This window comes from Pinus tabuliformis, chromosome 7 (genome assembly GCF_031772625.1).
Source record: "Pinus tabuliformis cultivar Carrire ecotype Pingquan chromosome 7, CPIR1, whole genome shotgun sequence".
Taxonomy (NCBI): Eukaryota; Viridiplantae; Streptophyta; class Pinopsida; order Pinales; family Pinaceae; genus Pinus; species Pinus tabuliformis.
Genome location: NC_142293.1, coordinates 933731152 through 933746977, shown reverse-complemented (window position 1 = coordinate 933746977; position 15826 = coordinate 933731152).

Sequence of the window (15826 nt, the reverse complement as noted above, 5' to 3'; positions counted from 1 at the left end):
CATACCTTTGACTTCTGCAGCTTGACACACCTTGACCCGTGGAAGGAACATACCTTTGAGTGTCACTGACCAGTTTTCACCTCCCTGCATTGAGCATAGGAACGTTCCTTTCCCAGGAACTAGATCATCTGTTTCACTGACACTCGTTCTTTCCACTGTACCATAGCATTATTTTATTCTTTTTCCAGCTTAACAGAAAAAGACAAAAAAATTAAATATTCCAAAAAAGAGCGGGAACGGGACATTATTTCCATTTACTGTTGGCAGCTAGAGTCAGTCGTGTCGCCCTTGAACAAAGCACTCAAAACAAGTCTCCTCCGCATGGGTGGGATTTAGTTTGACTTAGGTACGCCATAACCTTGTTATTGAGTCAGTTCTCCCCCAATTGGTTATCTCTTCCAATCATATGGAGGGTTCGTTCATGCCTCCTGCATGGCAAACTTATACAGAGTCATCATATGCTGCCACGTAGTCACATTGAGTCGTGCTTTTGTTCAAGGGAAGTTAGCCTGAGTCGGCCTTTCTGCGGTGTCTCTTGACTCATTTTTTCAGTCGGCCATCCCTGGTTGTCAGTGTCATGTCTATTATCACATCAGTTATATTGGTCCTTTACTCGTGCCGGTTTGAGAAGGTCCCCATTGACTTCTTGCTGGCGGGTCTTGTCCTTATCGACGACGACATATTGCTCTGAGGACAGGCCTAGAGCCGCACCCTGGCCCTATTTTCATTATTGATAGGTCACCTTGTGCTCAACATCGATCAGTATCATGGGTATTTGACTGAGTGGTTTCCCTTGTGTTCGACGTCAGCTTACATTATCACACATTGGGATTTGTGCAGTACCTTGGTTTCCATTTGACCCTATTGGTGGATACCTCGCCTTTGTGTCAGCTTTCATTATTGGTTGGTTCAGAGGTTTTCTGCCGTGCGCTAGCCACATCTTGTGTACGCCGGAAACGTACTTCGGTTGGGTTACTACATCTTTTTCGTCCGATTCCTTCCACATTATTGGCCTACGGGTTACACTCACGCTAGATTGATGAAGGATGCCTTAATGCCTTCCTTCTAGTGGATCTTTCCCTATCGACTCCGACTCATTGCTCTGGGGCAAAGATCTAGAGTCCATTTGGCAGTACCTTGGGGTTTGCAGTCATTAGTGGCAGATCCTTCGCTATCGACAGTGGGAAACCATCATTGTCTCCTGATCGATAGATTCTTATAGGTGTTCGACTCCAGCTCATCTATTCACACTTGTTAGATTGTACTGGGTCCCTTGACGCTCATTATCATTATCGGTGAGTAGTATCGCATTTGTTAACGGTATACATCAATGACCGATAATCAAACGATTTCTCACATGGTTGAATTCAGATCATTTATTCCCAGGTGTAGAAATGTACCACGGTGGTCGGTGAAGACCTCAGGTTGTATCAGCATTCATTGGTTCACTTGACAGTTGCTCCTGTTGCTGCTAGTTGATACCACCCCACTTTATATGTTGCAGTCAGTCATGGCGACATTCTATATGCTGGCACCTGAGTTTGAAGTGTAGTACCATCCTATTCCATCATGTTCAGTTGGTACCTTTTGGGATCAGTCTTTGATATCAGTGATCCGTTGCATCTTTCAGCATCATTGACAGTCTTATATGTGATATTCAGACATGTACTTGTTCATTATGATCAGATGATCCATTATGTATCTTTCAGTCATTTATACTTGTATACTTAGTGGATCCGCTTGTACTTGATATGCGGACATGCTTTACTTTTTATGAGCATGGGTATGCCCGCCTCAGACAGTGTTTCTTTCTGATCTCCTTTGGTGGCTTGGCAGGCTGAATTCTGGTGAAGTCCTCCTTGGTTTTTGACAGACTTCCTTTCCATGTACTCGCATAATATATTTCGGCCATCATGTACCCCTTTTGACCTCATATATTAGGGGGCATCTGTTATAGCTCCAAATCTCACTCTTATGGTTTGTGATGCTGTACTCATGGCCTAGGGCAACCCCTCCTTCCAGACCTGGTCCTAAAATTTAAAAAACAGTGTTTTATCCCTTATACGCGACATTGCCCTGAGTTAAACGCGTGTATACGCGGGTATGTGTATAGCCAACCCACGTGTATGTATTAAAACACTTAAAAAATATAAGACTCCTTATTTTCAGGCGGAGATCGCGGGTTTTACCTGCTGATCACCTGTTAGTGCCCGTGGCCCAACTGTTCCCAACCAACTCCTAACTAAAAAAATACTTTGGAGATGGTATAAAAAGACCTCAAAGGGAAGGCCTAAGGGGGGAGAGAAGAGAGAGAAAGGTTATTATGCTGAGATTTTTCCCTTGACCAGGTCTGAAGTCCCTTGTGCCTTCTGCACTTCCCCCATTTTGTACAGGAAACCTTTGTTTCCTTGTGTGTTGATGTTCATCCACCATTTATGACATCATGGAGAGAGTCATGGAAGGAGTTTGTTAGAGGCTTGAGGCTGGAACGGATCCGGAAGGAAGCTTTGCTTGGAGCCTGCTGAAGGTGACTCAGGTGAAAACATTCCTTTTTATGTACTTTATTTGTTTATAATAAAAGAAACACATGTCTTGGTTCCCGAAATGAATCTTCTTTATGTTAATGATATTCATGTTTGGAATTCATATGTAAATGGTTGTTTGGATTTCATAACTAACTACCTTTCTTTATAACATAAAGATGGTTTCTTTATAAGTTTTTTTCCATGTACTGCTGTGTTCTTTGAATTGTTTATTTTGCAGGACAAAAGAGAAGAAGGGAACTCCAAGAAGGGTTTGGACCCTAAGGGCCTTCTCAAACGTAGGACCAAAGGTACGTACCCTTATCATAGAATTTGCTTATAATAGCATAATGGCTGTGTGAATGCATGTTTCTTTGAATAGATAACTTTCAGTCTGCTAGGGTTTCAACCCAAAAAGCCCTAGGGGAACTTTTCCCTCTATCACTCCCCCTCATGGAGGCAGCAACCATAAGACTAAGCTTGTCTCGTACATCAATGCTGACTCAATATATGAAGAGATCTCAGTCCCAACTATATACAGGATTCTCTACCAATCAGATCCCAATCAATATTATCACAATGTATCCCTATCATATCCAGAACCTGTTCAAACAACTCTCCAAAGAGATTCTTCATCCTGCCTCACAACTAGCCATGCCAACATCATCGTACTCAACCTCGAGTGTGCTTAAAGGTATGGAATTCTCATCCAAAAAGATCATGGTTGATCTTGTACTAAGGCAACACCCAGGTGTGCTCATCTCATTAATAACTATCCAAACAACATCAATATATCTATGCAGTCACATATCACAGGAAGAATGTCTATGACCAAAATCAATCATCTGATGTAGATATATTGAAGTGTGCTTGGCGACAAATCAATGTATATGAAGAGGCTCAATCATGAATCACTCAAGTTGATCTATACAAGACATATATATATACGAACACGTGTTCACACAAAACATCATTGCTTCAATAGACTACAGGTTCAACAATATCTCTTCATAACTTCTTAAAATTCAATTGGAGTGTCCAAGGATTTGCATTTCCACTTTCCAAAAAATCTTCAATAGCTTCATGATATAGATTTTCTTTTCCAAACTTCAGAAAGTGATTCATCATGCCATGATTCATTATTTCGAGCTTCAAAATCCAACTCCCTCTTACTTTGATCATCAGAGGCTCATTACATGTCAAGAGTAGACCATCAACATATAAAACCAAAATCAAAGTCATACCTTGGACCACTTTTGAAGTAGAGTTTTGGATGTGCACATATTCCAAGCTTCACCAGATGATTGTCAATGCGGACATACCAGGCTTGGGAATCTTACTTCATATAATGCTTTCTGCAAACATAACACTTGACAAAACCAATATGATCAGCCTCACACAAATGAATATTGTGCAATCAAATAAACTAAGTCAACTTACCAGGTCTTAGATGCTAGATCAAAACTAATATCAAAATCATCAATATCATTGTAACAAATTCTTTGGACCAGATGACAGGTAGAGCTCATATCCAAATATCAAGTTATGACTTCATCTATTGTCATGCCAACAAATTGTCATTTACCAAGCAATATCAAACCAAACTTCATCAAGTCATCCTCATGATCATAATATAAATAATTTTTGTCACTAGATGCAAATGCATACACCAAGGATAAGTCATGCAGGTTCCATCCATTTATTGTGAGATTACTTCATACTAAATCACAATTGTTTATACTTCAACCATTATGCCAAGGACAATCAGGCCAATACAAAACCATTATTTAATAACAATATTAATCACTAAAAGTTACTATACTCACATAGCACCGTCATCAAGGCAACTCATTAGATATCAAGTCAAAATCCTAATTTGTTGTCACAATGATTTCAATTAGTCCATAACCCAAAAACATATGAAGCATAATTTCAATTTTCTAAAGCATATTTATGAACTATTACGCATCATGTCATTGCTCATACATAGTAATTAGCCATATATTGTCAAACCCTTGCAATTGTTATCGAATACTGTCATACACTAGCTTCAATGACCAAATCTAAATAAAATACTAATATGCATATTTTGGTCACCTACAAACACAAGTTTGGTCAATAAATTCACCTTTTCTATAATAAGTCAAACAATCAAACTTCCCTGCTTGTGGAACTTTCTGTTGTCTACTCCATATCTGAAGCACAATCATATTGTTAGATCATTCCTGATTTTGTGAATAAGGCTTTATTTTGTGACCTACAGACATAACCACACCCATAGGATTTCTTCCGTGCAATTGAGAGGCTACAACTACACGGGACCCAAGCTTGCTCTTGTGTGGTTGAGGCTTAGAGGAAGGAAAACTCTATCTACTTAAACCAGACATTGTTGCAGACCAATAATATTATATATTTGTTTATTTATGTCCAGAAAACACAATTCAACAGTAAATAATCTTACATATATTTAATGCAAATGATAATAGGTGTAGGGATCTTATGAAGAGTCTTCCTCTTAATGAGCAACCACTTTATACTTATTCATTATTAACCTATCTATAATACTGTCATGAATCAATAGAATTGTTAGATCATGAAATCAAACTATATCAAGTTCTAAAACATATATCCATCATGGTCATAACATGTTAACATCAGTTATTTCATCATCTCATATGAACATGACATCAAATTTTCATTAAGAGTTAGAGTCATGTGATTATGGAAGCTGACAAGTTTATCATCATACTTCAAATATCATAATTACTACATCACTTATTTATTATATTATTCAATCATCATGATAGGGCATCTAGATTTATCACAATGTTAAATTCACTAAGCTTATCAAAACAAGTTCAACAAGAAAATCATGAGCAACGATCTTATTGTTATACTTCTATCATCATGGTTATCATGCTTGTCACAAGCATTAACAATAGTATCATGTCACCATATAAAAAACAATGTATCTAGCTTGCTTCATAAGTTTTAGAAATTCATCATGTAAGATACTTTGCCAAGTATACCAATATAAACAATGTAAACTTTGAAACAGGAACTATAAACTCAAAACGGGAACTCTGCCAAAAAAAACCCCGTAAAAACATCAAAAACAGTGCTAAAAACGAAAAGTGTTGATGCTGGAATAGCACCTTTTTTTTCTAGGGTAAATTTTCAACATGTTTTAAAAATGGTGGTGAAAACCAATTTTTTGTGAAAAAATTGTCCCAAAACACCCTCAAAACGAAAAGTGTTGACGCTGGGATAACACACCTTTTTTTTTTTTTCAAAAGTAAAATTTCAACATTTCGAAATAATGGCGTAAAATATTTTATCATGACCCTGAAAACACATTAAAATTTAAAAAAAATAATGAAAACATAAAATAAAATAAATTAAAAAAAAATTAAAACAATGAAAAACACAAAACAAAAAAAAAAGTTAAAAAAAATAACAAAATATAATTTAAAAATAAAAAAACGAAAAAAAATCAAATATACAAAAAAAAGGACAAAAAAATCAAACATAAAAAAAATGAATCATAAAAATGTACCAAAAAAAAAAAAACAAAATTAACGATAAGAATTAAAAAACTAAAAAACTAAAATAAAAATTATAAACAAATAAATAGTAAAAAAAAAATTAAAAAATGGGAAAAAAAAATGGAAAAATAAATATCTTGTAAACCATAAAAAAATTGGCAAAAGAAAATAAAATTATGGAAAAGAAAAAAAATAACCATTAAAATAAATTATAAAATTAAGTAGGTAAAAATAGAAAAATTTAAAAAAATTAACAAAAAACTAAAAAAAAAAAATGAAAATTAAAAACAAACTAGATTTAAAAAAAAAGAAAATTAACAAAAAAAAAAATAAAAACTGCTAAAATTAAGATTAAAATGTTGATTACTTAGAAAAACAAATACAAAAATTTTACTTAGAAAAACAAATACAAAAATATATATAAAAAAGACAAAAAAAATAAAATAAAAAATTAAGTAAGTAAAAATAGAAAAATTAAAAAAAACATTAACAAAAACTAGGAAAAAAAATAGAAAATTAACCAAAAAAATTAAAAAACTACTAAAATTAATATTAAAAACATTTAAAAAAAAACACAAAAAAAACTCAAATTATACAAAAGAAAAAAAAAACCAAAAAAATATGAAAATGACGTAAAATATATGTCTTTTCAAATGAAAAAAAAAGTAAAAAATAAAAAAAACATTTACAGTTTATAAAGAAATATGTATTTTTGATTTAAAGAAAAATAATTATTTTTTATTAAACCTACATTTTTTATTTTAAAAAAATAAAAAATTTAAAAGTTAATTTTTTTTTATTAAAAAATTTAAAAGTTAAATTTTTTTTATTAAAAAATTTAAAAGTTAAATTTTTTTTATTAAAAAATTTAAAAGTTAAATTTTTTTTATTAAAAAATTTTAAATTTTTTTAAACATTTTTTTTTTTTAAATCATTATTATTATTATTATTATTTTTTTTTTTTAAATTTGATTTTTTTTAAACGATTTTTTATTTTTATTTTTATTATTTATTTATTTATTTATATTTATATTTATTTTATTTTATTTATTTTTAATTTTTGTTTTTATTTTTATTTATTTATTATTATTATTATTTTTATTTATTTATTTATTTTTTTTTTTTCTCTGGTCGCCTGCCGCCTGTGGTGGCGTAGCCCTGGGCGGGCAGAGGGGTCATGACTGATTTTTTTTTAATAAAAAATAATCGTTAAAAAAAATGTTTGTTTGTTTTTGTTTTTGTTTTTTTTTTTTATGTTTTGTTTTTTATTTTTTTAAATTGTTTAAATTATTATTATTATTATTTTTTTTTTTTTTAAATTAAAAAAATTGTTTAAAAAAAATGTGTTTAATTTTTTTTGTTTAAATAATAATAAAAAATCGTTTAATTTTTTTTTAAATGTTTTAATAATTTTATTTTTTAAATAAAAAAATTAATTTTTTTTTAATCTTTAATTTATTTCTTTTTAAATAAAAAATCAAACTCAATAAAAAATAGTTTTTTTTAATACATATTTCTTTAAATCTTTTTAAGTGTTTTTTAATTTTTATTTATTTTTTTTAAATTGGAAAGAAATATATATTTTTAAAATTTTCATATATATATATATATATATTTTAATATTAGTTTTAATATTAATGTTTTTAATATTAATTTTAATATTAATGTTTTTAATATTAGTTTTACTAGTTTTTTTTGTTTTTTGTTTTTTGTTTTTGTTTTGTTTTGGTTTTTTTTTTTTTTTTTTTTCCAAATTCTTTTATGGTTTATGAGATAATTTTTCTTTTAACATTTTTTATTTTGTTTTTGTCTTTTTATATATATATTTTTATAATTGTTTTTTCAAGTAATCAACATTAAAAAAAAAAAACAACTTGAAAATTCGTTAAGTAATCATAATGTAAAAAAAAATAGACATAATAAATTTTAAAGTGTGAAAAATAAGTCCTCTAAAAAAAAGGTATGCTACATCAACACGTTTCAAAATCAGCATGAAAATCACTAACATTTAAAACCAAATATTTATATTTGATACATAAAAAAATTTAAAGTGTCAAAATTATGCTTAAAAAAAGGTGTATTTTGCATCACCATTTTTCAAAATCAGGTCACGTTTTTACTACCCCTACGAAACGGGTAATCGTATCGGTTATTTAAAGTGCCAAAAACTATGCTCTAAAAAAAATGTGTGTTTTGCATCGCCCCTTTTCAAAATCGGGTCAATTTTTTGCTATCTCTACGAAACGGGTAACAGTATCAGTTCTCGTTTCAAAGTTTACGTTGTTTATATCAAAAATCAATGTTTCTAAGTAGCTTTACCATGACTTAATAGAATGTAAGATACTTGTTCAATACCAAGTGCATTGGCTCATCATAATTACCATGAATCCAACTTTCATATGCATGAGCCATTTGTGAAGGTGACATTCCCATCATACCTTAGGGCTTACCTTGTCATCCTATATTGCAGCTATAACCTTGAAATAAAGCACCATACATACCTTGAGTGTTCAAATACCTATGCACCTTCTTATTTTACATAGGCAATTGTAGCATTTTGTCAACTTTTCATCAAGTGTCTATTTACCTTTTCCAACGCTAGTTCTTCTCTTCCTGCACTAGCCATGATCCTCAAGAAGGATCCACTTATCACAACTCATCATGAGGTTAGAAGCATCCAAATACTCAAATATACATGCAGGAAGTTGTTGAGGGCCCTGAAATCGGGTCAACAACAAGGGGGATACCCACCCGGTCGGGAACCTGGTTGGCGGCTCCGTGCCCGTTTGGTGTAGCGGGTCCGACTGGGGATAACGGGACCAGCTTCCCGTTCTAAGGGGGTGTGTGTGTGTATAGAATATGATAATGAAAATATAGAATTATTTCTAAGCTAATCTAGTTCTGAACTCTGAGAGTGAATTTGATACTACTTTAATCTATAAAGAATAACACATCTAATCTACGCTAACCCGAGATAGAACTTTTTCCATTATGTGATCTAGAAAGGTTTCACACAATAACTGGTAATGAAGATTATTCAGCTATTATGAGAATATAAATCAATTAAGATGAACCATCCTGCATAAAAAGTTAAGCAGAACGATTGTGAACAGCATATCGCATAATCAGTTATTCATGTATTAAGCACAAATCAATGACTCCACCGTACAAAAATGCCAAATGGTAGTCCACTCATTCATACGTTAACATATAAACAACATCAGCTGTATATTACTCTAAGAATGCAAGCAGAAACTCGTCAAGAGATAAAAGTACCATTTATGACTGACTTTATACTCACAGACCTGAAGCAATAATGATCTATTTCTACTTACTTCTAATGCCTACTAAGAGTACAGAAGTGCAACATCAGTAGCAGGTATTAAAATGCAAACATAAATAAATCTTGATCCGTCCATTCATCAAAAACCCCCTCCGAGGGTGCAAAAGTGCATGTTCTGAGGACAAGTTTTTTGACAAATTTCTGGACCCTTCTCCAATGCAACGAGAAGGGTTAAATACTACTAACCGGCTAATTTTAATTACACAAATTGAGGGAACGGCTTCAAATGACCGCCCTTTTACTAAAAGCAAAATTATTTCTAAAAATCAAATCTAATTTCTAACCGTTTCTGTGTCTGTTCTTTAGTGCTGTAAGCAATGCGCTGTTCGCCCTGAAAGAGTCGGCTGGTTGTTCTTTCCTTTTGTTCGAGCTTGAAAATTAGAAATAACAAGAGCTGGCACCTCTTTTTGACAGGCTAGAAGATATTTTCGAAAACCTTTCTCTGGCTGGGTGTATTCGCTGTGCGCACACTTAGCACAACCCAGTTTCTTCTCGAACTGATTTTGCTGTTGCTATTTCGGTTTCCGGTCGTGCGAATGACTCAATGAGTTAGAAGTCGCGCTGTATGGACAATCCCCTGTTTCGAGAATTGTTTCCGTTCTTTGTTCCAGGCTTTTCTGGAGCGTCTTCCTTCTCTTGCGCTTCTTTCTCTGCTTTACCAAGTCTGAGCTTCAGGATCTTTTGTAAACACGCTGCTTTTGTGCGCCTTTGACTCTGAGTCTTGGACAGTCTATTTTCATCAGTGCCTGTTGGGTGATATTCTGGAATCCGCGGTTCTGCTGCATGCGGCATCCAATTGCGGAGGCATCTTCTCTCTGTTGTCTTATTGGCGCTCTTCCCTTAGATGTTTCCTGCATATAGATTTATATCAGTAGCATGTCTTGCAGTTTACGCAAAGAAGAAGGGAAATGACGAAAAGATTGACATGAAAGCATTAAATTCTAATGAATGCGTAATTCTGACATTCATCATGACTTGACTCTTCGATAAATGCGATGCAATCATTTCTGGATACTTAAGCATGCGGTCATTAATTTCCCGTAAGGTGTGCGCCTAATTTTGGGCTCACAGATCATGCTGAGGAATGCCTGCGATGAATGATTTCTGCGATTTGCATCGCAGTCTTGAAAATTGCGATGTAAATAGGTGGCGTTGCAGCCATTGACAGTCTCATTCGTCGCAAACCATAGGTCGCAGATCGCAGCTTTGCATGGTCGCAGATCGCATATCGCAATATCGCAAGATCGCAAGGTTTTCGCTTTGTCACTTCGTGCTGCTCATGCGACATTGCGACGTGCGACGTCGCATATCGGCCGTCGGCGTTTCTTCAGGTTTTCCCTTTTCAAGCGCTTTTGATGCTCGCGATGCGATGGGTTCTCGCGTCGCTCGTTTTCAGTGTGTTTGTGCGCTTTGGGCAAGCGCTCTTTTTTCCATTGCGACGCGATATAGCTCTTAGGGGGTTGATACAAAAGATTTTTTTTTCAAACAAAAATATTTTTTGGATTTTTGGCTAAGGGTCCCCCTTTGCTTGATGTTATTACTAATATCAAACAAAGAGGGGGGTTGTTGGTGACCACAACAATGGCGATTCACTGTGAAGAACCAGTTATCTCTGCATTTCTATTGACCGTTCACTTCCGAAACAACAAAATTTTTTATATGTCTAAATTTTGTTATGGACAGATAGAGTAGATTACCCCTCACCTTGTCGACGATATTTTGTCTCAACCTGTTTTATATCTCAATTTCTTGCTTCCTCAGGTTTCTTCTTGCACTTGCATCAGACATTACTTGGTCTTGATAAAAGATAAAATAAGGTCTTCTCTGCGTACTGGCTTAAAAGTATGCTCATTTGTCGTAGGTAGAGCCTCTGCTGCCCGCAAGCGTCCATAGCCTCGACAGGGTTACCATATTATCCAGCAATGATCCTTTTTCCTGCTTTGAGGTTACTCGCAACATTCCAGAGAAAAATCCTTTTTAACACACTTTTCCTTTTTTAATTCTCTGAAGAACAATGTCTTGGTTTGGTGGCCAAATTATGACACAGTCATTCACCTGATTTACACTTGTGCTGAACAAGCCGGCTCGTGATGAGACCTCTTGTCTTTGGATTGCAACAATCTTAAGTCGTTGCCCTGTTTTGATAGACAGTATTGGCAAAGTCAGCAAGTTATAATATCTGTGATCATGATAAGCCGGCTCGTGATGAGACCTCTTATTCTTTGAGATATAGTGTTTTGCTTGGATTGTTTCTCTGGATGCTGTAGTTTCCTTTTTGCAGGGAGGAAGTCATTGTTTTTCCTTAAGAAAGCTCTGGACGACAATAATAGAGTTTTTGAAAACAACAGCTTTGCAGAGAATGCTTATTTTATTATTGATGATACCCTTCATGGTGCTGATACAAAACAATTCTTTTACCAGAGGTTGCTTTTGTCAAAGTTTTTTAGAGGTTGAAACGAGTATCGTAATCAAAGTGAAGTTAACTCTATTTGTCAATAATAAAATTCAGATTTTTCAAAAATTTTGCTATTTGTACAAGCGAAATCAAAATCTGATAGAGAATTGGCGTGCTCTTTCATGAATCCTTTTTAAATGATCATCTACAACGGGTTTTATTCAAAAAAGAAAAGCAAAACAAAAATAAAAACTAAAAACTAAATCTATCCTACAAAAATTAGAAGATTTCTCTTCTATGGAAAATATAATTTAAGAATCAGTCCATTGACAGGTAAAGAATCTCTCCTTCCTGCCAGATCCTGCAATACGAATGTAGATGGGCCTACGACTTCCAGAATCTGAAAAGGGCCAAGCCACAGCTTCTGAAATTTCGTATGTTTGCCATTTTCTTCATGAGCCTTATCCCATTTCAAAACTAAATCACCCATCTGAAAGTTTTTTCTGGTTATGATGCATGAGTCAAAAGAAGATTTTATTAGCGCTTGGTGATGAGCATGGGTTTTCCTAGCTTGTTCTCTTTGTTCTTCTAGTTTGATTATTTCCATTTGTCTTAATTGTAATGAGGAAGTAGGTACTTCATCGATGTATTGCACTAAAGACAAAGAGGGAATGACTAAGTGAGTCGGAAGAACCACTTCCCTCCCATAAACTAAATTAAAGGGAGAAGTGCCGATTGAAGCTTTCTTTGTGATTCTATCAGCCCATAAAGCATTTACTAGCGCTTTGTGCCAATTCCTTTGGTTTTGGTCAACTGTTCTTTTGATAATTCTGATTAGGTTCTTGTTTGTTGATTCAGCCAATCCATTACCTTGCGGATAGTAGTTGGCAGAATATTTCAGTTTAAACCCTCTTTTAAGCGCAAACTCAGTCATTGCATTTCCAGAAAAATATGAAGCGTTATCAAACATTAAGGCCGTTGGCAATCCAAACCTAGTTATGATAAATTGGTCTATGAACTCAATAATGTTTTCAGAATGAACTGTCTTGAGAGGAACTGCTTCTACCCATTTGGTAAAATAATCAGTTGCCATAAGGATATACTTATGCTGCTTAGAAGAGTGAGGAACGATCTCACCTATTATGTCCAAGCCCCATTGACTGAATGGTTGGTCGATGTTGACCGGTTGTAGCGGCATGGATGGTTTCCTTTGTTTTCCTGCAGCAGTCTGGCAGACTTGGCATTTCCTTACGTGATTGTATGAGTCTTTGAACAGCGTGGGCCAATAATATCCTGCACGCAAGATTTTGTGTGCAGTCGCATCTCCGGCATAGTGTCCACCCGCTGGTCCATCGTGAAGTTCCTGCAAAACCTTTTCGGCTTCAGTTTTCTCAAGACACCTAAGGAGTACAAAATCGTAATTCTTCTTAAACAGGACATCATTCATGAGCTGGTATTGTTTAGCTTTTAATCTCAGAGCTCTTTTCTTGGTACGATCCAGATGTGATGGAACATACCCGTTCTTAAGAAAATAAATGGTGTCAGCATATAATGATTCTGCATCGTTTAGGCTTACCTCATATGCTTGTACCTCTTCAGATGAGTTCTCTGGGATTTGCGATGCTCCGGCTAACATCTTGCAGAAGCCTTGACCTCTTACGATGTTTGCTGGTTTGATCTCAAGATCATATTCTTGTAAAGCGGTAATCCAATTAGCTCTCTTCTCGCCCACGTCTTTCTGCACCAAAAGGTTCCTTACCGCTGGAAACGGCACTACGACTTTGGTGTGGGCTTTAAGCAAGAAAGGTCTGAAATATTTGATTGCTTTGAAAACAACATATGCTTGTTTCTCTACGTCTGAGTAATTAATTTCAGCACCTTGTAAGTTCGAGCTAAAGAATGCAATTGGAGCTTCCGCTTTCTCTTGATTTGCTTGGGTCAAAATCGCGGCATAGGATTTCTCTGAGGCAAAAGTGTATAAGATGAAAGATTCTGAAAAATTTGGGGTGGCCAAAGATGGAGCATTGATGATAGCTTGTTTGATTAAGTTAAATGCTTCGTGTTCATCTAGACCCCATTTGAAAGTTGAATTCTTTTTTATCATATTTTGTAAGGGAGAAATAATATGTGAAAAATCCGGGACAAATCTTTTGACAAAATTGATCTGTTTAAGGAAGGATTGCATGGCTTTCTTTTTATGAGGTATGGATATTTCGGAAATTTCCTTGATTCTGTCGGGTTATATGTGAATACCGGATTTCGACACTATGAATCCGAGCAATTTCCCTTCGCTTAACGCAAAGAAAGATTTCTTTGGGTTGAGAGAAATCCCATACCTCAAGCATCTTTGAAAGATTTGCTTCAAATCTTTGAGGTGATTATTTCGATTTTTGGAGTACACTGTTATATCATCCAGGTAAATCACTACTGATTTATTGACTAACCCTTTAAACGCGATGTCCATGGCTCTCTGAAAGGTAGCTCCGGCATTGATCAGACCAAATGGCATCTTCCGATATGCATAAGTGCCCCATTTGGTTCGGAAAGTAGTCTTTAACTGATCATTGGGATGCACCAGTACTTGATTGTATCCTGAGAATCCATCCAGGAATGACATTAATTCTGAGCCTGCTACTGCCTGTAGAATTTGCTCCATAGGTGGGAGGGGAAAGTTATCTTTCTGACAGGCTTTGTTGAGATTTCGGAAATCAATACAGATTCTAATGTCTCCGTTTTTCTTCCTGACGGGCACCATATTGGATACCCATTTAGAATGCCTGACGGGGAAGATTATTCTGGCTCTCAACAACTTATTAAGCTCAGTTTTTATCTGATTTTCTAGGTTAGGGTGTATTTTTCTGAGCTTCTGCTGGACAGGTTTTTCATTGTCAATCATAGGGATAACATGTTGAATGATAGAAGTGTTGTAAGTCTTCAGCTCATCGTAATTCCAGGCAAAAACGTTTTTGTATTGTCTCAGAAGACGGATATATGCTGATTTTTCTTCAGGGGCTAGGCCCTGGCCTAGGTTAACGTTCTGTGGCTTCTGATCGGTCCCTAGGTTTACTAATTCATAGTTCAGGGTAGAACTGCAAAGTTTAGCATTGGCGGACCTTTTAAACCGACTTTTCAAATCATATAGATCTTCTAGCTTGACCACCGATTTCGGTATAGCATTGTCAGAGCTATTTTGTTGTGTTTGATGATCATGATGGTCTTCGTCGATTATCTGATTTGAGTAGGATCCTTCAGAAGTAAGGAAATTTACGATGTCAGGGTCGTCGTTGAACACTCTCCAATTGGTGATATTGTCAGGGATGGATGGTTTAAAGATCAATTCTATTGAAAACCTATCAGGACTAAAATCTTCCGAAGGGATAAGTCTAGAGGCTACGTTAGCTAACAGGTCTGCGCTCGCGTTTTGAATTCTTGGAATTGACGAGATGTTGAATGCTACGAAATGTGCAGTGAGATCTTGAACTAATGATTGATAATGCTTTAAATGACTTGACAGGCAATGTATGGTGTTACGTACCTGTTTTACAACGATCTCCGAAGCTCCAAAGACTTGAAGATACTTAACGTTCAATCCGATTGCTTTGTATAGGCCTTGAACCAAGGCTTCATACTCCGCTGTGTTGTTCATGCAATCGAACTCAAGTCTACATGTGAGCATAATCTTGTTCCCGTCTGGGTTAATCAGAACGCATCCTGCTCCTGCTCCCTCATTTGATTTAGATCCATCAAAATATAATTTCCAAAATAAAGATGTATTTACAGAATTATCTAAAAAACTAAAACATTTTGAGTCATTAGTTTGTGAGAAATTTTCAACTTGGGATAAAACTGAATTCTCTAAGTATGGTAAAATATGAGCATTGAAATTACCTAGGAAAGAATCTATTGTGTAATTGCCTACAATGCTGCTATTGTACGTTATGGCCTCATTTTCTCCTTCCAGTTCTGTCACTATGTATTTTTGGTGCAACTCTCGTTCAACCTTTATCTGATTTGGTTTACC